The 23,469-nt window shown below is 42.1% G+C and overlaps 2 long non-coding RNA genes across 2 annotated transcripts; one reads left to right on the top strand and one right to left on the bottom strand.

The window, feature by feature from the left end:
- The first annotated feature begins 2,785 nt into the window (after positions 1-2,785).
- On the top strand, positions 2,786-18,185 carry LOC116054381. The gene is made up of 5 exons (XR_004106054.1): positions 2,786-2,900; positions 3,138-3,222; positions 3,827-3,974; positions 4,271-4,690; positions 18,175-18,185. It is a non-coding gene; the product is annotated as an uncharacterized LOC116054381 (long non-coding RNA).
- On the bottom strand, positions 15,926-16,875 carry LOC118494622. The gene is made up of 2 exons (XR_004896740.1): positions 16,782-16,875; positions 15,926-16,011 (listed from the first exon to the last, which is right to left on the bottom strand). It is a non-coding gene; the product is annotated as an uncharacterized LOC118494622 (long non-coding RNA).
- Positions 18,186-23,469: the final 5,284 nt, after the last annotated feature.

The raw sequence follows: 23,469 nt of genomic DNA, 5'->3' as shown, positions 1-23,469 counted from the left end.
GAAGACAGTATAGCACACCACCTTGGGATGAGTTGATGCAAATGTTGTTATCAATGCTAATAACTCGTGAGAGTGTTGTGGAGACATTTTGTGCAGTCATAACTAACATCACACACGAACCCTCTTGTCCTCCTGGTATTTCTTGTATGATTTAATACAGGAGGCAGTGTGGCAGTTGGTGGACATGGCTTCACTTGGAAGCTCACGGTGCCATGTGACCAAATTGTAAGAATATTTGTGCCGGTCGCAGACATGCAACCATGGAGTTCACCGGACTTAAACCTTTGGCTCTGTTCGTATCGACGGAAAGGACACAACATTCCCTACATTTTGATTTAAAATAAATTTATGAGCGTTAAAACTGTGGATGGTATAGCAAAGTAAAAATAAATTAGCATCTGCTACTCCTCACTCAGTCCCTTGAATCACCGACTCTGAGTCTGAACATTTTATCCAAAACACAAAAATGTCAGAAGGGCTTTTTTTAAAAGCCTCAAAGAAGGTTGAATGTTTCAAAAAGTTTTAATGTGATTTGAAAGTTGAATACTACCCTAGTTAAAACTAATGTTTCCTTCAATAATAAATGCCCAGTATACTGTGTGTACATATATATATATATATAAACATAAATATGATATTACTTCATTCAGATTCTACTCTGTTGCCTTTATTCCAGATTAGAGCAACAGCTTCTCTGTAGACGACCAGGCTGATACTTCCACCCAGGATGTAGCCGTCAGATCGCCATGACAACCCTCATCAGCAGCTGCTCTTTTCCTGTTCTCATCAAACATGACTTCTTTATCTTATCATTAGAGGAAACTTTGCAGCATCAGCTCTGTATCCAGTAATCAATGTCCTTTACATGACTCTAAAACCACAGAGGCTGACGTGTCTTTATGCACGCATTATTCAGAGATAAGAGAGAGAGGGGAGGGGTGTGTGTGTGTGTGCTGGGTTATTTTAATAACCCAAATGCTGGGTTAAGGCTGTTGGGTCTTAGGTTGGGTGGATTTGACCCAACGTTGGGTCAAAGATTGTGACCCAACACAATGGGTTAAACGAAAGCGAGGCTCATTATTCCGCCATTTGGCCATTTCTGGACAGAATTCAGGCACCAGGACGTCAACGAACATAGCTCCGGTAAGTGATAGGAAACTTTAAGACGTAAACCAATACAAACAGTGTAGAATAGCCAGACAATTTTAATGATAGTGTGAACTGAAAGACATGTTAGCATTAACTTAGCTCTGTATGGTTAACCGTAACGTTAGTTCACTTTAGCCAGGACATTAACGTTAGCAATTAACCGTTAGCTCAACAGTTTAAAACCTATGTTATAGCTAGCTAGCTAACTGCCTCTCCTCTAACATTAGCTAGTAAATCTCTAGTTTTTATATATTGCTATTTTTGGTTCCTAACTGTAAACACACATTACTCCTTACACGGAATTAACTAACTATATAACGTTAACGTTATGAGTATTATTTAGCATCCCGAACGTCATGATTGATTGACGCACTTGACAGTGAAGATGATGGAGGCAAATAGGAACGTTAGCGTTAACGTTATGGCCTGAGCTCTCGAACTTTTTATAAAACCTGATAATAACGCAAAAGAGGACAATGATAAAGTAAAGAGACTTGCCCCCTCGTAAGTGTAAGCAGTCTAACAGTTACGAGGTATGTTTGTGTTTAGGTTTATTTCTGTATTGTTAATATGTAGCTAAGGTAATGTTAGCTAATGTTAGCCTAGGCTCGAGTGAGTCAGCATAAAATCAAACTAGCGTTATTTTACAATAATTACAAGAATAATGAGACAGTTGTGTTTCTACAATATTAGCGCATATTTGAATGTAAGTGTATTGTGTAAAGTGACGCTTAATATGGATAAGCTGTAGCAACATTTGCAAAATGTAGAATGTGGATAGTCTGGCAAAGCGAGACTAATGTCGAACTAAAGTTAGCAGTAGCAGCTAGTATTGTCGGCTTGTACTCAAATTCAGTCTTTTTTAACAGTTGATTAGCATCCCTAGACTTTGTAACCTGTGGTCTGAAGAAAATGCTGTACTATGGAAATATGTATTACAGTACCTTGGGTGACACATGCTTAAATAGGATGGACACAGTTGCGTTTTAAGATTTTTTACTGAATATTTTTTGCTGTTTTTGTGTTGATTTGTAGTCTTAAAAGTGGCAAATCATTTCAGGGATGCTAGTCTGTACTGCACATACTTCACTATGCTGGGCTGCTAAGGGTGTGCATTAGTTCTGTTATAGATTACAGTGTTTCCTTTAGGATTTTTTTTTAGCAGTGGGGGCAAGTCATGACATATGCTACTTTATTTATTGCAACTCATCTTAGTAATATGATCTATAATCAGACTTGATATTGCTGTGGAAATGTTATATCAACTAGTAAGTATACTAAGCAATACAAGATATTGATTTTATAGAATGGAACCTGGTAATAAAGCTGTTATTTTTTTCATATACTTTTAAGGATTCAAGCCCCAGCCCCGAGCCGGCTGCCTGCACACCAGCCCCAGAATTGCCTACAGAGCAACACAGAGTTTCTTTGGAACAAGGAGCAACATTTGTAAGTTCATGGTAATTTATCTTGAATAACTTATTTTTAATTGAGTGAGAAGCTTTTTTAAAAGCTTCACTTTGATTGGGGGACAATTTTGATGTAAGTCAGAGGCATAGTCATGATATTCATATATATGTGTATACTTTCTTTCTCTGTTCATTGATCATTTTTATAGAATATGCGTGAGAAGACAGCTGATGGAAAATGCATGGTTAGCGGTCTTGAGGAACAGAATCACATATAAATAATGAAAGACGTGCCATGGTCCGGATACTTGTGTCCCACTTAATTAAGCGCTTTGGAGAGAAGTAAGTATTTTTCACACACAGATTGTTATTATTTTACATTAGTTTTTACTAGTGTGGGCTAGTTCTTCACTAATGTGAACTGCTTATCTCATCCGTTTGATCTGGGACCAGTTAGTGCAATCTTGATTTATATTTTTATTTTATATAATTTTTTTGATGATTACTGTAAAAAAAACTGTCAATATATTGTGTTATGTGGTAGTGTTAAATGCTAATAAAATGCATATTGTTGTAAAGTCCATCTTCAGGTGCAAAGGCTATGCTGGCATCATCAATTGTGGATCAGTTTCCATGCCTGAGGGACTGTCAAGGCACAGGCTATGTAAGTTTTTAACCACACAATAATGAACTGACCTAAAGCAAATGTGACAATCCCTACTAGGGCTGTGACGGTTGGTGAAAAAGCAATGTATCACGCAATATGGGGGTTAATCACAACACCCTCCTGTTATGAGAGTAGCATGTCAGGTGCCTTAAATCAGTGACAGTGTGGCCGCAGAAGGAAAGCAAGTGGTGAGAGTAGCATTTATGAGTGCAAGAGGAAAAAGAGATAGCAAAGATAATGCAAAGTGAGTTAAAAGTGAACAACAAAACAACAAGCTTCTCAAGACAGGGTGGCTTCATGTGTTGATACTGCGGGTAAAGTGAAGGGAGTTACCCTAAAAAAACATGGGCTTAAACCTTACAACATATGTTGCAACACAATACGATCATCTTTAGAAAGACAACATCACCCAAGTTTGAGCTTTTTGTGCAGAATCAGGCAGGACATGTAAGGCAAATGCTAAGCTGTTTCATCGTTGGCTCAGCTTTATCCTAATGTTAACTTCAGCTCTTAATTGCAGAGTTGCTTCTGGCTTAGTTATTACTTAATGTGTTTGAATTATTTATTTTTTTAATAATTTTTGTTTACTTCTAAACTTTAGGACGCATGGTTCACCCCAGGGAGAGGGCATAAACCCGCAACAGGCTTTCTGGAAGAGCATCTCCGCAGTGTCTGAAAAAGGCTCCACTCTGGCAGACGAGTAAATCTAACATCCCAAGTGCCACAAGACACCCGAGTCATTTTGCCAGGTACAGCAAGATGTCTTGCTCCTCCATTTCAATCCAATTCATGTTGATGCATTTAGAAGTGGATTTGACTTATCCTCTATCCTGTTTGCAACATACTAAGTACTTCTTACTTGAACTCTATGGGCCAGTTTCATATACAGAGATTAAACTTTTTACATAACTCTTCATTTAATTTTTCTTGTAGTCTAGGGCTAGGCTTGATTCTTGTATGGGAAACCGGCCCACTCTATTACAAAATTAGATGTCTTAATATGTCACAGCTTGGTAGAACTTATTCATTTCTCTGCTCATCACAGAACCAACTAGAACTCCAGAGCGGGCCATCCAATTGACGGAGTGACTGAAAAATAACATCTGGCCACAGTCCCAGGTTGGCCAACACATGTTGGAGACTGCCATCCATAGGGCACAGTGGATCCGAGCAAATGGGACTACATCAATGCTAGACATTATCACAGAGTTTCCACGCTTAATGGACACTCACAGGCATGGTGAGCTAGAATCTTACAAAATTACTTGCGTGTTGTGGTGCTGGGTTTGTTGTTCGATGTCAACTTTGTGCTAAAGTTTGGGAGTTCATCTAGACTACCGTCTTTCAGATACCAGGACATGAATCAAACACTGTCAAATTAATGAGCGCTCAGATTGCTAGTTGATAGTTCAATGTATGAAGTTTGAGAAATTGTGACTATTTTGTCCGTTTAATGATGTAATAAGTGAATGCACACATCACATGTTTTAAGTCAGAAATTGTAAAATTACTTTTGTATTCTTTTATACAACTTTTAATGTTAACTGAAATAAATTGAAATGTTTAATTTTGTCTTAAGTGATATATTTGGCTTGTAGCAATAAAACCAAAATGCTGGGATGTTATGTGCTTGATTATTTCATAATTTCATCAATACATTTCGTAATGCAAAAAATCGAGTGAAAAAAAAAAAAATACAAATAACCCAGAATGTGGGTTGTATTTTTCCAACCCATTTTAGGTAGTATTAACCCAACAACATGGTCATTTTAACCCATTTTTGGGTAGAAAATAATAACCCAACATGCTGGGTCAAAGCCATAACCCAACCCTGCAGGGTTAAAACAACCCAGCGTTGGATCGGTCCATATTGGACCCAGCACTGGGTTACCAAAATAACCCAAGTTGGGTTATTTTTAACCCAGCAGTTTTAAGAGTGTGATGGACAATGTTAGAGGAAGATACCAAGTGGTGACAAACACATCAGCTCTTCGTGTTTCCAACATCACAACAACAGACCTTACATGGTACAACTGTTTGATAATGAACCAACAGCAGTGTGTTAGCAGTCACACTGTGAAGTTGGTACCGTATGAGATAATCTACCGCTCAGTGGGAGAGGCCGCTGTGTTGCCGTGCACTATCGCTGACTCCGCTGATGACCAGCTGCCACGTTGGAGGAAGTATAATCCAAAAACACGCTCTAACACTGACCTAGAACTACACAACCAGACTGTGCCTTCAGTAGACCAAAACTACTCTCTGGTGTTTTCATCTCTAATGTTAAATCACTCAGGTTGGTACGACTGTGTAACCTCTATCAGAGAGCAAGAGTATTATCTGGTGGTGTGCCCCAAATTTGCCCCCCCTGCTGTAGAGCTCTTCTCAGAGGGAGAAGAAGTCACTCTCAGATGCAGAGATTGGGGAGAGGATAGGGAGCATGATTGGTTTATCAAGTCACACCGAACAGAGGGAAGAATCTTTAATGTAGAGTCTAATCAGAGAATGAGCAGAGTGAGCTGGTACCGTGATAATGGGAGCCTGGTTATCTCTAATATCTCAGTGGAAGATGCAGGGGAGTACTGGTGTGCAGTTTATGACCCATATTATCAGTGTGAGTCAACAAAGAGAACTGTGTTAGTGTACATGGAGCCCTTTGGGATTTACTCCACCTTCTTCAAAGTGCGATGCTCAGTGCTCAGTGTCCTGCTGCTGATGCTCTGTGCTGCTGTAGTCGCTGTGAACCTGAGGACACGGAGAGGAGCGCAGCTTTCAGCTCACACACACACTTAATATGCATATATGATCATTTCATCACTGGCTTTAATACAGCCTGGTATACACTGGCTTTAAAACAGCCTGGTATACACTGGCTTTACAACAAGGGATGGGACACATTCATGCAGAGAAAACATTTAAACTAGAACACAAAAGACAGAGAGAGAGATTAGAGAATCAACAAACAGAAGTGATGGTAAATAAGACATAAATACCGAATGATTATTATTATAATAATATAAAATAATTTTTGAATGTTAGAAGTGAACATTGAGCCTGACAGGGTGCAGATGTTCCCTTATCGTCTGTATTAGTATATTGTGTATATATAGTATATATATATATATATATGTATGTATATATATATATATATATATATATATGATATTATATTGTATATATATTGAGTTAGTTGATCTTTTCTTAATGTTGTTGTGGGTACACACACACACACTGTCACTCAGAACACACTGAGACACACTGAGACACACACACACACACACACACACACACACACACACACACACACACTGAGACACACTGAGACACACACACGCACACACACACACACACACACACTGAGACACACACACACACGCACACACACACACACTGTCACTCAGAACACACTGAGACACACTGAGACACACACACACACACACACACACACACACACACACACACACACACTGAGACACACTGAGACACACACACGCACACACACACACACACACACACACACACACTGTCACTCAGAACACACTGAGACACACTGAGACACACACACACACACACTGAGACACACTGAGACACACACACACACACACTGTCACTCAGAACACACTGAGACACACTGAGACACACACACACACACACACTGAGACACACTGAGACACACACACACACACACACACACACACACTGAGACACACTGAAACACACTGTGTGCATGTGTTTGTGTTTGTGTGTGTGTGTGTGTGTGTGCATGTGTTTGTGTTTGTTTGTGTGTGTGTGTTTGTGCATGTGTGTGTATGTGTGTTTGTGTGTGTGTGTGTGTGTGTGTGTCTGCGTGTGCGTGTCTCAGTGTGTGTGTCCTCCCCCCCTCTCTCTCTCCTCTCTGAATAATGTGTATATGAAGTCACGTCAGCCTCTGTCGTTTTAGAGTCATGTGAAGGACATTGATTACTGGATAGAGAGCTGATGCTGCAAAGTTTCCTCTGATGATGAGATAAAGAAGTCATGTTTGATAACAGAAAAAGAAAATGAGCAGCTATAGATGAGGGTTGGCATGGCGATCTGACAGCCTTGAAGGAGCTGACGGGATAACATTTCACTGGAACTGTACTTCTACCATTTCATATGACAAATGAAATTGATAGGCCCATTTCTATTGGGAGCGCCCAGCTGGAGGGCAAACAGAAGCAACGAGTCAGCTCAGCTTTTACCACACGGTAGCCAAAATATCACATTGTTGTTGTTCAATTAGATTCACAAACGAAGAGAGACAAGCCCGCTCTGTTTCTCTACAGCAGTGGTTCTCAACCGGTGGGGGGCGCAGACACTCTCCTGGGGGGGCACGAGTAGGCTACAGGATGGGAGGAAAAAAAAAATCACGTAATGTAACTACACGTCGCGGCGACGCACAATGTTCGGTCGTGGCTGGGTAGCGTTGAATTTCCTCCCCGACTCATTTCCTGGTTCTCCTTCTCCATAAACAACATGAACTCAAGGAGAGGGTTAACTTCTCCTGCTCCAGATTTCCCACCGTGGTCAGAAAGAACAGAGGAGACACTTTGTTTCTCTCACTATGACTCTAGAGTCGGTACTCGCTCTAAAGCTAAACGCCGTCACTCTCTCACTTCTCCCTCTACCACCCACCCACCCACACACACACACACACACACACGCACACACACACACGCCGGCTCACGCACACACCAGTGCACAAGTATAAACATCAGGCCACTTTTGTAGGTTACAGAGAAAGCTCTGCTTGGAGCCTCCGCACTGTAAAACAAATCATCCTCCTGGCGACTTTTTTGTCAAAAGCGACTAGCGACAAATCTAGCAACTTTTACTGGTGTTATTGGAGACTTTTGTGGTGTTTGGAGACTCGAAAGCACGTATCACTCTGCAGTTATGTGCTCAACGAGCAGCGGGTGATGCCGTGAGGCCCCCCCCCCGTCCAAAAGCTCTCACAGGCGGTCAGTCTCTCAGTAGCCTCGCGGAGCAGTCCCAGCCTGCAGTCAGAGCAGAGAGGAGACACACACCACTCCACGTCCAGGCTGCACACACGCACACATCGTTACATCATAGCCTCAACTTTATTGAAAACACAATTAATCCACATCCAAATTATTTCAAAACCAAACAAAATGGAGAGATTTCTAGTGAGGACCAACAAGGTAACCAACGCACCACCAGCTGCAAAAAAGCTTCGAAGGTACGATGAAGCATACCTGGCTCAGGTCTCACATTAACATCAGCTACCTGCAAGCTTCTATAGAAAATAGAGATGATATGCCTACTGTTAGGACTAGTAATAATAACAGTAATAAAGCATAAATTCATATCAGAGGTCTGGTGCCAATTCCCAATTATAGCAATAGCCTAGTAATGATAATAGACCTACTGATGATAATAATAATAACAATAATAATAATAATAATAATAATAATAATAATAATAACAATAACAATAACAATAATAATAATAATAATAATAATAGTGTGGGCCTAAAAATAATAGCCTAGCCTAGGGCTATCTATCTATCTATCTATCTATGCAAGGTGGTGTAGTTGGGGTGGTGCCGGGCGGAGGGGCAACTGTAATGAACCAGCTTTGGGGGGGCCCAGCTTGCAAAAGGTTGAGAACCCCTGCTCTACAGAATCAAAAGGGATGTCAAAAGGGAAACCAAGACATGAGGATATTGTGGATATGTGCAAATTAAGAAACACACACACACACACACACACACACACACACACACACACACACATACACACACATAGACACAAACAGACATATACACACAAACACACAGACACTGACACAGACACTCACTCACAGAGACACACACACATACACACACAGAAACAGACACACACGCACAGAGAGACACACACACACACACACACATACACACACACACACACACACACACACACACACACACACACATTCATTCATGGAAACTCCGACTGTAACTTACACCATAAATCCAAAGCATTTAGCAGGGCTTTTTAAAGGAATGGCACAGCACGGCACGTCACGGCACAGCATGGTACTTCACGGTATGGTAGGGGACGGCACGGAATGGTACATTACGGAACGGTAGGGGATGGTACGGAATCGTATGGCACGGTACGAAACGGTATGGTACGGAATGGCACGGCACGGTGCGGAATGGTACGTTACGGAACGATACAGAATTAAATGGTACGTTACGGCACGTTACGGCACGGTACGGCACGGTTTGGCACGGTTCGGCACGGTAGGGTAGAGTACAGTACGGCACGGTACGGTACGGAGACTCACTGGTGGCGGAGATATGTCGGTGGGAGGCCTGCTGGAACAGGGCGTACAGCTCCTGAGCGCTGGACGCCTCTTTAGTCTCGGCTCCCTGAGCGAACACAACGCCCTTCCTGTTCCTCTTGATCTCCACCCGCCGGGCAGCGCCGGGCAGCGCCGTGGCATCCGCAGCCAGCGGCGCCAAGAGATCCTGCAGCCGGTCGTTGTACAGCTCCAACATGTAGGCCGACACCTGAGGAGGAACAAAGTCAAAGTATCTTTATTAGTCTCCTCAAGGAGAAATTAGTTTTGGACACTGGGAGAAATTGCTGCAAGAGTTACAACAGAGACACACAACAAGCACAGGGTTAAAACAATTAAAAGACAAATGTACAGTAAACATTTGGGCTACTCAAAGAGCTGTGCAAATTGCAAATAGCTAATTTCCATTTGTTATACTTGTGCAAAAGAGCCATCCTTCCTACACTCCTCTGTCCTACCATACATGCTTACAAACACTCATTCCTACTTCCATAAGCATCCATGCATTCAGTCATAAATTCATTTATCCATTCATAAATATCCATACATTCAGTTATAAATATGCATTCATTCCTCCATTCATATCCATACATATATTCAGTCACAGATATACATTAAAGCCCCAGTGTGTAACGTTTGTAGTTGTTCATTATCAAAATCTGTGTTGCCCGTTCACAAACTTGTCTTTTTTTCATGAATATTTACCACCACCATCAATTCCAAGTATTCCTATTGGCTTGAAATTTAACATTTGCATTTGCATGAACCGGAGTAGATGCTCCATATTCATGCTCCATCTAGAAATAAGTTAGCCGGTAAGGGACATACAGGACATACTGCTCCACCTTTGTGTGTGTCTGTGTGTGTGTATGTGTGTGTGTGTGTGTGTGTGTGTGTGTAAGGGACATACAGGACATACTGCTCAGAGTCAGAGTAAAAAATGACATAACATTATTTATTATACGTTTATTTTAGGGCTGTCAAAATAACGCATTAATTTCGATTAATTAATAAAATAAAATAACGCAGATTAACGCAGATTAATCCATTCCATATTGACGTTTGACCCGGAGCCGTTCTAGCCACCATTGGACTGTAAAATGAAGGAGGGAGACGAGAATGTGCTGCCTGGATCATTAACTGGAACATTTACTTGTAAAAATCTTCTTCCTGCCAACCCTGGCTACCGAAATCTGGTGCCACTGATATGTCTGCTCTTCTCTCTGGTGCTCTGAAACTGACGATACAGGCAACACAAACACCGCTGCATGTGACGCTAGTTAACACTATACTCAACAGCAGCTAACGTTAGCCTACCGCTAGCTAGTTAACACTATACTCGACAGCAGCTAACGTTAGCCTACCGCTAGCTAGTAGCTGGATTAAACACGGTTACAATGCTGACAGCTAATGCTGAACGGTGTAAAGTTTGACTGTGTTTTACTGTAGAGGATGGTGACTCAACACCAGGATGTAACAATCTGCAGCTGCTGTTCAATGAAACTGGTAAACTACAGCTTCGTGGTGCATTTGAAGTTATTGTAAATGTCCTTTTCCCATCTGGTGGTTGTTTTTGTCGTTCAACAGCAATTTACAAGTTAAATAAGTTATTGTTATTGTTATACATTATTATTAAATCATTTAATTTTGACCATATGGCCTTAGCAATAAACAAGCCGTTCTTTAATGTCACCAACTGTTGTTTAGTACCCTTTGTTTTCTTTTCTTTTTTTACTTTCTTAAAAAGTATCGGTTCAGGCACCGTTAATTATGTATGCGATTAATTTTGATTAATTAATCACAGAGTTTGTAATTAATTAGATTAATTTTTTTAATCGATTGACAGCCCTAGTTTATTTGATTCACAGCTGCTATATAGTGTTTTGACCTCGACAACCCAACTGCATTTTACCGCAAACTTGCGACTAGTTAACTTTCTAAAGCAGGCGCAATCGCTTGTTTGCTAAGAGTCGGGTCAGTGATTGTGAATGTGTGATTGTGTAAAGGTGTTCACGAGATAGATACCAACCTTTAGTGAACTTGTGAATTTCGCCAGCCGTCTTCTCTCCTTTACGAAGACAAACGCTGTGTGCACGGTGGGCTCGTGGCGCTTGTGGCGTTTTGTTTCCCATGGGGTTTTTCCTAAACCCAACCTCCGCCTTCCCGTTATTGTGGCGCGTCCCCAGCGGCTGTCTCCCAGAGTGTGAGGCGCCCTTTCCCCGTAGGGTTTTTCCTAAACCCAACCTCCGCCTTCCCGTTATTGTGGTGCGTCCCCAGCGGGCCACCTCCCGGCTTATGGAGCGTCCTTTTCGGCTGTCTCCCGGCCATCTCCTGGCGTCCTTTCCCTGAGAAAATAACGTGACATTTACATGTAAAAAACGAGATAAACGTGCCCATGAACACGTATCAATAGATTAAAAATAACGTGACATTTACACGAACTGCCGTGAGACTGGGTTGTATATTTCTCATAACTAGAAGTTGGTAGTGTATAAATTTGGATACACCCTGGTGTTTTTGAGATGGGGAACACACTGGTGTCATCAGATTTTAAAAATATAATTGTAAAATAGGTGCAAATAGCTTATTACCATATTTGACAGTGCTTACAGTGGGTAAACTTTGAAAACCATGTCTACATGAGAGCTGAGGTCCAGAGCTTTCTATAACAGCTGGTCCTATGTGTGTAGTACCTTCTATAACAGCTGGTCCTATGTGTGTAACACCTTCTATAACAGCTGGTCCTATGCGTGTAGTACCTTCTATAACAGCTGGTCCTATGTGTGTAGCACCTTCTATAACAGATGGTCCTATGTGTGTAGTACCTTCTATAACAGCTGGTCCTATGTGTGTAACACCTTCTATAACAGCTGGTCCTATGTGTGTAGCACCTTCTGTTGCTAAATGACAAGCCTTCAAAGATGGACTGGGTTCAAAGCAGGAGTAATGGATCCTCTTCAGACTGACATATGTTACTGTCGAAGTTGAGACCTTTCCAACGATGTGTTTGCTAGTCCTACGACAACGTTTTAATTTTTACTATATCATAGAGACCATGTTGCAGTCGATACTTTATTGTCTCCAGAGGGATATCTGCCTTGAGTTCAAATGCTTCACACATAACACTTGACATATTGTTTTATCATACAGATGATGACTTACAATAAAAAAACAACATAAACAAAGTGATATGTAGTCAGACTGCACATCACACAGCAACAATCTGTTGTTGCTGTGTGATGTGCAGTCCTGTCTTTCACAAACAGTGACAGGAGCAACACACAACCATATAATATATCATGAAGCTATTCCCCTGCAGCCTCAAGCAACATTATTTAAAGTTTTAATTGAGGTAGGTCCAAATTAGGCCTATAGTTTAGAAATGTTAAGTTTACCCATATCTGCCAGAGGATAAGAGCTCATACTTGGCATGCAGAATGAAGATAGATCAGACCATATTATCTGTGCTTTCCTGGAGAGACTGGTATCTATTCCTCTCCACAACCTTCATGACAGTCATATATAACATAAACCCTCTGATTCACCGTGAGTGTCTGCACTAAATGATAACACACACTTTGAACATGGGCCTTCCAGCCAAAGGTGTTCTCCACATGAACACCAAGGTGCCTATAGGAGCAGAGCCCATTGATTGGTTCATCAGTTATGACCTCTGATAGCCTCTGACCCATGTCACAACTAGGGGAGGGAATCACCAGAGGCCTCACGATACGATATCACGATACTTACGTCACAATATGATATTATTGCGATTTTAAACATATTGATATATTCTGCGAAATATTGCAATTCATTACCTTTTCTCCAACTTAAAATTTTTCCCAATTTCAAATGATGTCCCCAAAGGGAAACTTTGTCAATATGTGTTTTATCTAAAAAGATATATTTCTCTGTTTGTTCATCTCACTTCAGTTTTATTGCTGCAAAATGGGATTGTCAAGCAGACAAACTGACCAACACATATATAATAATAGATCGATACTTGGCGTCTGTGTATCGATACAGTATTGCCACAGAAAATATCGCGATACTATGCTGTATTGGTTTTCCCCCCCACCCCTAGTCACGACCCTTTCCTCAGTTTGTGAAATGGTTGAATGAGATGTGTGAGTTTTGTCTGTATGCAGTATATAGGCTGACGATGAAATTAGCATTAGCAGGTGTGTTTATCAGTACCATAGCCATGCTGGAGTTGTCGGATAGGAACCGTCCGTAGCCTTTCGCAAGAGTTCAATTTTTTGAACGCATCCGGATGACCAACTGACACGATTTTTTTCGCACCGCACTCGTTCGGACCCAGTTCGGACCCATTCGCATGCAGTCTGCGAATCTCCAGAGGAAATGAATGACTTCCGGTCGTTTCGAAGCCGTATTGGAGCTGATTTCAACTGCCAGTGTGAAGGCGGCGTGAGGTAGAAGTGTGCCCAAAATGCCAAAACACATTGTATATGTACACATACCCATGCAAAGCTATATGTACATCTTACTCTGTAAACAAAAACCTCGGCAACAATCTGATTATCTTTTTAATTTCCTGAAAATGCTTCCTAAAACTAGTCCCTTCTTAATTTTGAAAAGGTAGTCTCTCAGTAAAGGCTACAAAGGTTAGGATAGCTACAAGTTGTAACCATAGTGATGAAATGAGGATCATCTTCTAAATATAATAATTAATATGTTAGGCCTACCATAAATTGATATTTCAAAAAAGTAATTTATTTAAAACAACTAATATTGCAGTGTGATTTTAAATCAAACTAAGTCCCACACATACATATGCTCATGTTTTTTCCCCTTTAGTATTTGCTATTAATATTCATCAACTGCAAAATTAGAAAATTGCGTTTTTAAATAAGTATGTATGGAAAATAAAATAAAAAATGCTTCTCCTTGTATATAGTGTATTGTTTTTCACAACAGTACAAGTCAAAACAAATGCAAATTAGTCAAACAAGCCATTAGGCTGTATTTCTAAACACTCAACTGTAGGTTTTTTATATAGTATATAGAAGGCAAATCAAAGTACTTAGCATAAAACAATATTTTTTCATTATTGGTATTTTATTGCGTAAATTCTCATGTGCAACATTCTTTCACAGACGAGGAGCGGTAATTACTACGTCACTTCCACAGATGTTTTTAAACGTTATTACGGTGTATAACTTACTGGAACAAAGCTGAGCAACGTGTTGTTGCTGGTGATAAAAACACTGAGTGTATATATGTATATTGAAGCGATACTGGCGTTAAAGGAACACGCCGACTTATTGGGAATTTAGCTTATTCACCGTAACTCCAAGAGTTAGACAAGTCCATACATACCCTTCTCATCTTCGTGCGTGTTGTAAGGCTGTCTGACGGCTCCAGAGGCAGCAGCCCATCACAGTACATGCAGGTGAATGGTTCCATCTAGCCTAGCTTAGCACAGATCCTGGAGGTAACCGGCTCCATCTAGCCTAGCTTAGCACAGATCCTGGAGGTAACCGGCTCCATCTAGCCTACTGCTCCCAATAAGTGACAAAATAACACCAACATGTTCCTATTTACATGTTGTGATTTGTAGAGTCACAGCGTGTACAAATAACAAGGTCACATGACACACAGCCATCTTCTAACCGTAAACAAACTGGGAACTATATTCTCAGGCGGAAGAATATAGTACTTGGGCGGAATGATTTGCTTTGCAGCAAACCTGTCTGAGAATATAGTTCCTGGTATGTATACGGTTAGAAGATGGCTGTGTGTCATGTGACCTTGTTATTTGTACACGCTGTGACTCTACAAATCACAACATGTAAATAGGAACATGTTGGCGTTATTTTGTCACTTACAACCTACAGCCTTACAACACGCACGGAGATGAGAAGGGTATGTATGGACTTATCTAACTCTTGGAGTTACGGTGAATAAGCTAAATTCCCAATAAGTCGGCGTGTTCCTTTAAAGACCCGCTGATCGCTGCCCGATTCTGTGAATGAATGGCAGCATTGCATTGTGGGATATCAGCTTTGAATGCGTCTAGCTCGGATCATATCGTAATGTTCTGTCTTACAGCATACTGTAATATTTCACCGGTAATAAGACCGAAATACTATTATTAAAATAAAGAAATGAATACCATGATAACATCTAAATAAATGTTGATAGATGTAGCGTTATAGTTTTAAAAATATAAATAAACAACAAAGCAATCCAGCTTCCCTGGCCGAAATAGCCCGAAATAATAACATTAAAAGAAATACAAATAAACTATGATAATATCTCGTGAATAATGTTGATTAAAACAGCGGATATTAGGCTAGAAATACCAATAATTAAACTGTCACAGATTTCGAGTTAAGGGGGCGTGTTGTTTCTTTCGTTGATATCTGACGGTGAGGGATTAACATGAATGTCTATCTGACGGACCCCCTCGTCGAAAAATAACGCAATGGGTACCTCCCTGTAGAGGTCTCATCGGGCTGAATTTTTCCGTCCGAACCCGGCCCGAGTCCAACACAGTTAAAATCTCTAGTTTTTTTTCTCATACTAATGACACATGCAGCCTACGTTTGTTTGTGTGGAAAGCTTTTATTAAGCAACTATAGGAAGGCATTCGGAAATGTCAACAGATGAGGTCATCAGCTCACACGGGGGGAACAAGCTCACGTTAATAAGCTGTTTAATTTAAAATGTTCAATGTGTTAACCTTTCCTGATCGCTTCGATTCCGACCGAGATCAGAAAACCAGGAGAGACAGGTTACCTCCAGGGCGGACGGTTAAAATCCCGTTTCTGGTGAGCAGATGAATGAACTTGGTTTTCAGTCTGGAGTTTATCTCAGATACCGCACACACACACACACACACACACACACACACACACACACACACACACACACACACACACACACACACACACACACACTGTGTACAAAACTTAAACTTATTCCACCAACTCTGCTCCGGTCGCATCTACACGTCTGCTTCCTCTTTCTCTATCTCTCTTCTGCCCACTTTACACACACACACACACACACACACACACACACACACACACACACACACACACACACACACACACACACACACACAGACACACACACACGCACTGAGCTCTCTTAAAGGAGCCGCAGCACCATTTTACAACAAATGCCTTATCGCGCTGATGTGACCGAGCCTGACCCGAATCCGACCATAATTTCTAAATGTCTGTCTATCCATGCCTTACCTCCCTGGCGTTGAAAATTAACTCCAGGGGTCCTTGACCATGCGTCATACATTTGACGAGTAGGGAGTGAGACTGTGTTGGCTGGCACAGTGTAGCAGAAACCTGAGCCTTGACAGGCTACACATAACCGGATATCTCGAGGTCTGCTGGACCACGATGAGCATCTCTTATCTTCAGTAATGGTGAAGGGAGGGGGGAGACGCTACGGTGCTACGAGCACTGATTTGACCGCTGGGACGTTGTCCAGTTTAGCTTTGGAGAGCTAAAGTTGTCAGTGTGTCACAGATTTTTTATGCCTTTGCACTGGTTATGGAGGCTACGTAGTCTGTCAGTGCATGAGTACGGTGCCATGTCATTTCTCCAACGCTCCATTGTTCCCACCTCTCACTAGTCCGACATCCCTTTTTTGCGAAAAAAAAATGAACCCTCTGCTCCGACATCCCATTGTTCTGACCATATAGGCTTTTGTGGATCACCTCCCATAATCTAAAATCTGAATCAAAAATAACAAGCAAAATTACTTTTCTATAGCTTATTAACACATTTAAATATTTATCTTTGAAAAAACTGAAATAAAAATGTAGGCTAAGTCCAAAGTCCAACAGGGTAAAGTTAGTTTTGGGTGGAATATGTATTTCCATAAGCCTGCAATGATAATGAATAGGAATTGGGCATACCCCACCAATAACCAATGAGAAACTAACTAGACGCCTCATCTTGGCTGTTTCAAACAGGAAACTTCGGGATTTCCGACAAGGCAAAAATCCTAAAGAAATATTATAAATAATTGTCCCTAACCACAACCCTAACCTTAACCTGACTGTCATCTCCCATTCCCTTTAAAAGCCAGGCGCGTTTGGACCTTGGAGCATTGCTGTTATGATGGAGGATTTGCACCGTAATATTTTTATTTGTAATCTTCTGCATGTGTGTGTGCTGCTGTGCGTCCCTGTGTGTGTAACAAGCATAGTGTGTGCGCTGTGTACGAGCCTAGGAGCATTTTACTAATGCTCTGTTAAAATAACAATGAAATGCTGCGTTATTGACTTTAGACCAGGTTTTTGTTGGTCAATGGTGCCATCACTTCACGCTGCCTCAAGATAGCAATATGCCCAGAATGCACCTGAACACACCTCCCTGTAAGACCAGCACACCCAGAATGCACCTGAACACACCTCCCTGTAAGACCAGCACGCCCATGGGCCACAGATGGGCGCAGGTGCATTTGCTGTTTAAACGACGCGGGCGCAGACAACTGCGTCGGTCTTAAACTAGCAAAGACACTTGCACACAGACCCTTTTTTCTGCCGTCAAACTAGCAAAAATGGATTTGGACACGCCCTAAACTAAAAGATCTTCCGTGAGCTTAAGTACAATATAGTGAGAAGGAAAGATGGAGATGCATGTTGAATGGAAACCCCTGGAAGCGTGTTGCTCCGTGTTTGCAGCATAGCAGCCGGCAGCTCCTGTTTCCTCCTGTATTATTCAAAAGGTCAGATCTGACGTTTGACAATAAATACACAGGAAATATAGCTACACATCTTCGTGGTTGAACTCTGAGCTGCTTGCACAATTAACCTATACGAGCGTTTTCTGGGTGAGGACGGTCTGTAAAACACCCACTTACTCAGACTGCTGAAGCCTCATATTACCTGCAGCTGAACAATTTCAGCGTACATGTGGGCTTGTGCGTATTATTTTAAGATAGACTTCAAAAAATGTGAACCTAGGCTTTAATGAAGGGCTTGTAATGTGTCCCTATGAATAAAATACTGTTACAGATTCACTGGAGTCTTAAATACACTGACTCAGGAGGGGACCTGACTTCTGCCGAGACGTTGCCTTCTATTTTATAATCACACACATCATATGACGCTCCAAGCTGTTAGCTGTTAATCTGAATACATGTAGGGGAATAAAGCAGGAGACTGTATCAGTTTCTCACGGGCTCCTGATTAATGGACTGTGTTGTCTCGTCAAGGAGTATGTGTGTGTGTGTGTGTGTGTGTGTGTGTGTGTGTGTGTGTGTGTGTGTGTGTGAGAGAGAGAGGGCGTGTCTGTGATACTGTGTGTGTGTGTGTGTGTGTGTGTGTGCGTGTGTGTATGTGTGTGTATGTGTGTGTGTGTGTGTGTTACTGTGTGTGTATGTGTGTGTGTGTGTGTGTGTGTGAGAGAGAGAGAGAGAGAGGGTGTGTCTGTGGTACTGTGTGTGTGTGTGTGTGTGTGTGTATGTATGTGTGTGTGTGTGTGTGTGTGTGTGTGTGTGTCTGTTACTGTGTGTGTGAGAGAGGGTGTGTCTGTGGTACTGTGTGTGTGTGTGTGTGTGTGTGTATGTGTGTGTTTGTGTCTGTTACTGTGTGTGTGAGAGAGGGTGTGCCTGTGGTACTGTGTGTGTGTGTGTGTGTATGTGTGTGTTTGTGTCTGTTACTGTGTGTGTGAGAGAGGGTGTGCCTGTGGTACTGTATGTGTGTGTGTGTGTTTATGTGTGTGTGTGTGTGTGTGTGTGTGTGTGTGTGTGTTACCTGGCTGTTTGACACGGTGTCTTCACTGAGTGACTCGTGGATGGAGAGAAGGCTGAAGGGAGCAGACGAGGACTAACTAGAGGAAATAACTAAAGGAGACGCAGCAAAATGCCTCCAAAGAGGAAAAACAATATTTCAATTAACATTGAAGATGGTAAGACGATTTCTTTAAATGCTATTATGCTAAAAAATACAAAAACTTTTAATTGTTTCAAACCATAATTTTTTAGCCTGAAATTTCCCCCTTTTCTGATTCTATTATTCTATTAATAACAGAGAGTACAAGTCATTGTTACGTGGTGATTAATATCTGTTTGTGTAGCGATGGATCCCCTAATTAGTGTGTTTTTATGTCCACAGTTGGGATGGATGTTGATGCGTCAGACAGCGGAAGTGAAGGTGAGTTTGTTTGCTTTTAATTTATCCCTCCTATTGTCCTCAGGTCTAGTTTGACCAATTTTCAAAAAGTTTCTACATCAGAAATTTGGGTTTCTTTCAACTGAATTGTCCAAAACAAATAACGTTGCGGTTTTCCTGGAGCAGCTTGTTTTTGTGATACAAACAGTGAACAAACATAACATGAATCGTTGTAACCTGCGTCGTGCGTGAATTTCCTAATGGTGCCTAGCCAGGCGTTAGTGGAGAATGCTCCATCATCTTCATTAGAGGAGGAAATCCATTTGCTGGACATGTCGTCTAATGTTTCAGAGAGGTGTTGTGGGTGAACAACGTTGGATGTGGGAGGCGGAATTAATTCGAGGTAAAAAAAAACACAGGGGTCTCTCCCAGAAATCCATGCACACCCAACAAAATAGCCTTGGTCAGTAGGTTGGGCATCTCTTAGCGTCAATAACACGGCGGGTGAGGAATTATTAACTCTCTTTATTGACAATCTATTGGTCAGATTTGTGTGGTCCCTAGGAACCGTGTGACCCCATTTAGTTTTACTAGTGTGCCAAATAGCCCAGTCCCACGAGTAACATGTAGGCCCTACTCGTGTATCTGCTACAAAGGGTACATAGCATATGTAAATTTCTACCAATCCCCATTGTGCCTTCCCACCCACGCACAAAAAATAGTCACATGGTTGAAGCATGAGGGTGGACGTGGTATTAGTTACTACATTAATGTTTGGTCTATTGTAACTATTGAACCGTGGACGCCATTGTCTTCTGGATATTGAATATGGTGATCATGCCACACGATTTTTCCCCCCCTCTGTGCTGCGAGTGTGTCTTCAATGTGTGTGGGTGTGACAGTGGCATTAGGAGAAGTAGTTATGCTAACCAGTGGTTTGTCATATTTATCTGACATCAACAATGCAATAATCAGACATACAGTAATAAAAAAGAGACTAATAACAAATCTGAAAATCTCACATAGTCGTGGCGAATGCCACTCCAGTCCCCATCTTCTTGGCTGCTCCATTTGTGTGTCGGAGCAGCCCTGCTGCAGTATGAAATGTGCAGAATGTGCTGTGTTGTGAGGATCACAGCTGGAGAACGATTGTCAGAGCAAAATGTTAAACGTCACTGCTGTCTTTTTGCAAAAGATTTAAAGCAGTACGTTACCGGTTTTGTCAATCAGGGTTTTTCTTCCTGATGTGTTTAGTGAGGGAAAACTCCTGTTTTCCTCGGCTGGTATAGAGTTAGCACAGAAAACGCCGTTCTGTCAGGCTGGTCTCTATTTTCTCCCTCGTAGGTGACTAAGCAGGGGTCTGCTCGTCACTTGTTGTAAGTTGTAGAAAAACCTGTCCTTTCTCTCCTGGATTTGGGACTTCCCTGCAGTGTGATGCGTGAACCCACGTAGCGCTCTCAGGGACCTTCACTGCGGTGTGTGTGACCAAGAGAATCTGGAATGGTCCTTGCCATCGTTTGGACTGCCAGTTCTTCCTTCTGAAATCTTTCAGTACCACAAAATCCCCGGGCTGCAGCTCATGTAGCGGTCCTTCAGCTGGTTTAGGCAGGCCTGCAGAAACCTGGATTCTGATGGCAGAAAGAGTAGAAGAGAGTTGCGTGCAGTAACTTAACATATCATGCTCGCACAGAGCCGTGGATGGAGGGGGAGCCTTTGGGGCCTCTGTCCCTACCTGGGGTGGGTGCCCAAATAAAATCTCAAATGGACTGAGATTGGAACGGACTCTTTTACACATTCGCATGTACATCAGAACCAGAGGAAGTGCTTTTGTCCAAGGGAGACCTGTGTCTGCACAGCATTTAGCTAGTTTTGCTTTTAGTGTACCATTCTCTCGCTCAATGGCGCCCCCGCTCTGCGGATGGTAACTGCAATGTGTTCTGATATCTATGCCAATATACAGACTTATCTGTGTTGGCTGAGTTTACAAAATGAGCTCCATTGTCACTGGACAGGCGACTTGGTAATCCCCATCTGGGAATGATTTCTGTCATTAGAGCTTTTGCCACCACTGAAGCTGTTTGTTTTGAGGCGGAAAAAACTTCTACCCATTTTGACCATAAATCTACCATAGTCAGAGCATATTTTTTTCCCTTCGGACGGTGTTAGCGCAACAAAATCCATCATCACATGTTCAAATGGTCTCGTAGGTGGTGGATGTGCAGCCTGTTGTGTTACTTTTACTGCCCTACCTACGTTGTGTTGTGCACATATGATACAAGCTTTACAATTTTTTTCTGCAAATGTTGTGAAAACCTTTGCGTACGATGTCTGTGTTATCTGTGCCAACATTCCTCCTTTTGAGACATGGTCCAACCCATGTGTCAATTTAGCAAAGTGTGAGAAAAAGTGGTGAGGAAGACATGGTTTTGATCTGGACCTAGCCAGATACCAGTGTTAAAGGTGCACCCTGCAGCTTTCCACTGCTGTCTTTCCTGTGGTGTAGCATGTGTTTGCAAGGCAGCTACAGAATCTGGGAGTGAAAAATGTTCAAGGTCCTGTGTGTCTGTAGCCAAAGTATCAGCATGAGATAGGAGCAGGCGTGCAGCTGCTTTAGCGGCTATATCAGCACGTTTGTTGCCCCTAGAGACAGCATCTGCTGCTCCAGTGTGTGCAGAACATTTGCACACAGCTATTTGTGATGGAAGTAAGATGGCTGTCAAAAGGTCATTGATCAGTTGATGATGCAAAATGGGCTTACCGTTAGATTTCAGGAAATTTCTGTGTTTCCACAGCACACCAAAATCGTGCACCACCCTAAAAGCGCACCTGGAATCCGTGTAGATGTTTACAGATACTCCTTCAGCCAACTTACATGCTTCAGTGAGTGCAATGAGCTCCGCAGCCTGTGCAGAGAGATGTTTAGGGAGAGGTTTAGCAGTCAAAGTAGCTGAATCAGATACAACAGCAAATCCTACCTGGCCCTGGCCTGTGTCCGGGCAGCGAGAGGCTGACCCATCCACATACAAAATAACATCTGGGTTTTGCAGTGGAATTTCTGAAAAATCAGGACGAGGAATGCATGTGTGTTGTAACTCAGCTAAACAATCATGTGGCTCTCCTTCCTCTTGTGTGGGCATGAGAGAGGCGGGGTTAAGTGTAGTGCAACGCTTAACAGTCACATTCGGCATGTCCAGCAGGCAGGTATGGTATCTCAAATAGTGTGCTGCAGACAGATGCGAAGATTTTTGCTCAAGCAGGATCAGAGAAACAGCATGTGGTACTAACTGTGTGAGTGGAGCGTAGCCCACAATGTCTCTGGAGGCTGTCAAAGCTTTTTCAGCTGCAGCCACAGCTCTGAGGCAAATAGGTAGACCTGAAGCTACAGGATCAAGTTTAGCAGAAAAGTAGTCCGTGAGTCTGTCCCCATGGAGCTGCAGAGGCCATGCAGCCTGAGCGCTCATCCACTGTCTGAGTGAATAGAACTTTTCCTGCACAAATTAGTGTATAAAAAGTTAACTCATTAGTTACGCTGGCAACAGCTGGATTCATTAGTTACAATAGGCTTGTTCGAGATGAACTGCGCCTCGCCTGTGAAGTGGACGAGAGCGGGCAGCAGCAGCCGGGGGCGGTGACAAAAATCCGTGGTCAAGCCGGACAGTTCCAGCTGATACCAGCAGCCTTCAGGCTGAACAGGAAGTCACAGAAACACTCACATCATGTTTGGTCCGATTCCAAATTAATAAAATGTTATCAGACCCATATATCAGCTTGTACACAGTCCCCAGTTGTTTTAATTATGACAGAGTAGC

Source organism: Sander lucioperca, chromosome 2 (genome assembly GCF_008315115.2).
Source record: "Sander lucioperca isolate FBNREF2018 chromosome 2, SLUC_FBN_1.2, whole genome shotgun sequence".
In the NCBI taxonomy this organism is placed as follows: domain Eukaryota; kingdom Metazoa; phylum Chordata; class Actinopteri; order Perciformes; family Percidae; genus Sander; species Sander lucioperca.
Note: the sequence above shows the minus strand (reverse complement) of the source record. Positions and strands in the feature narration are given on the sequence as shown.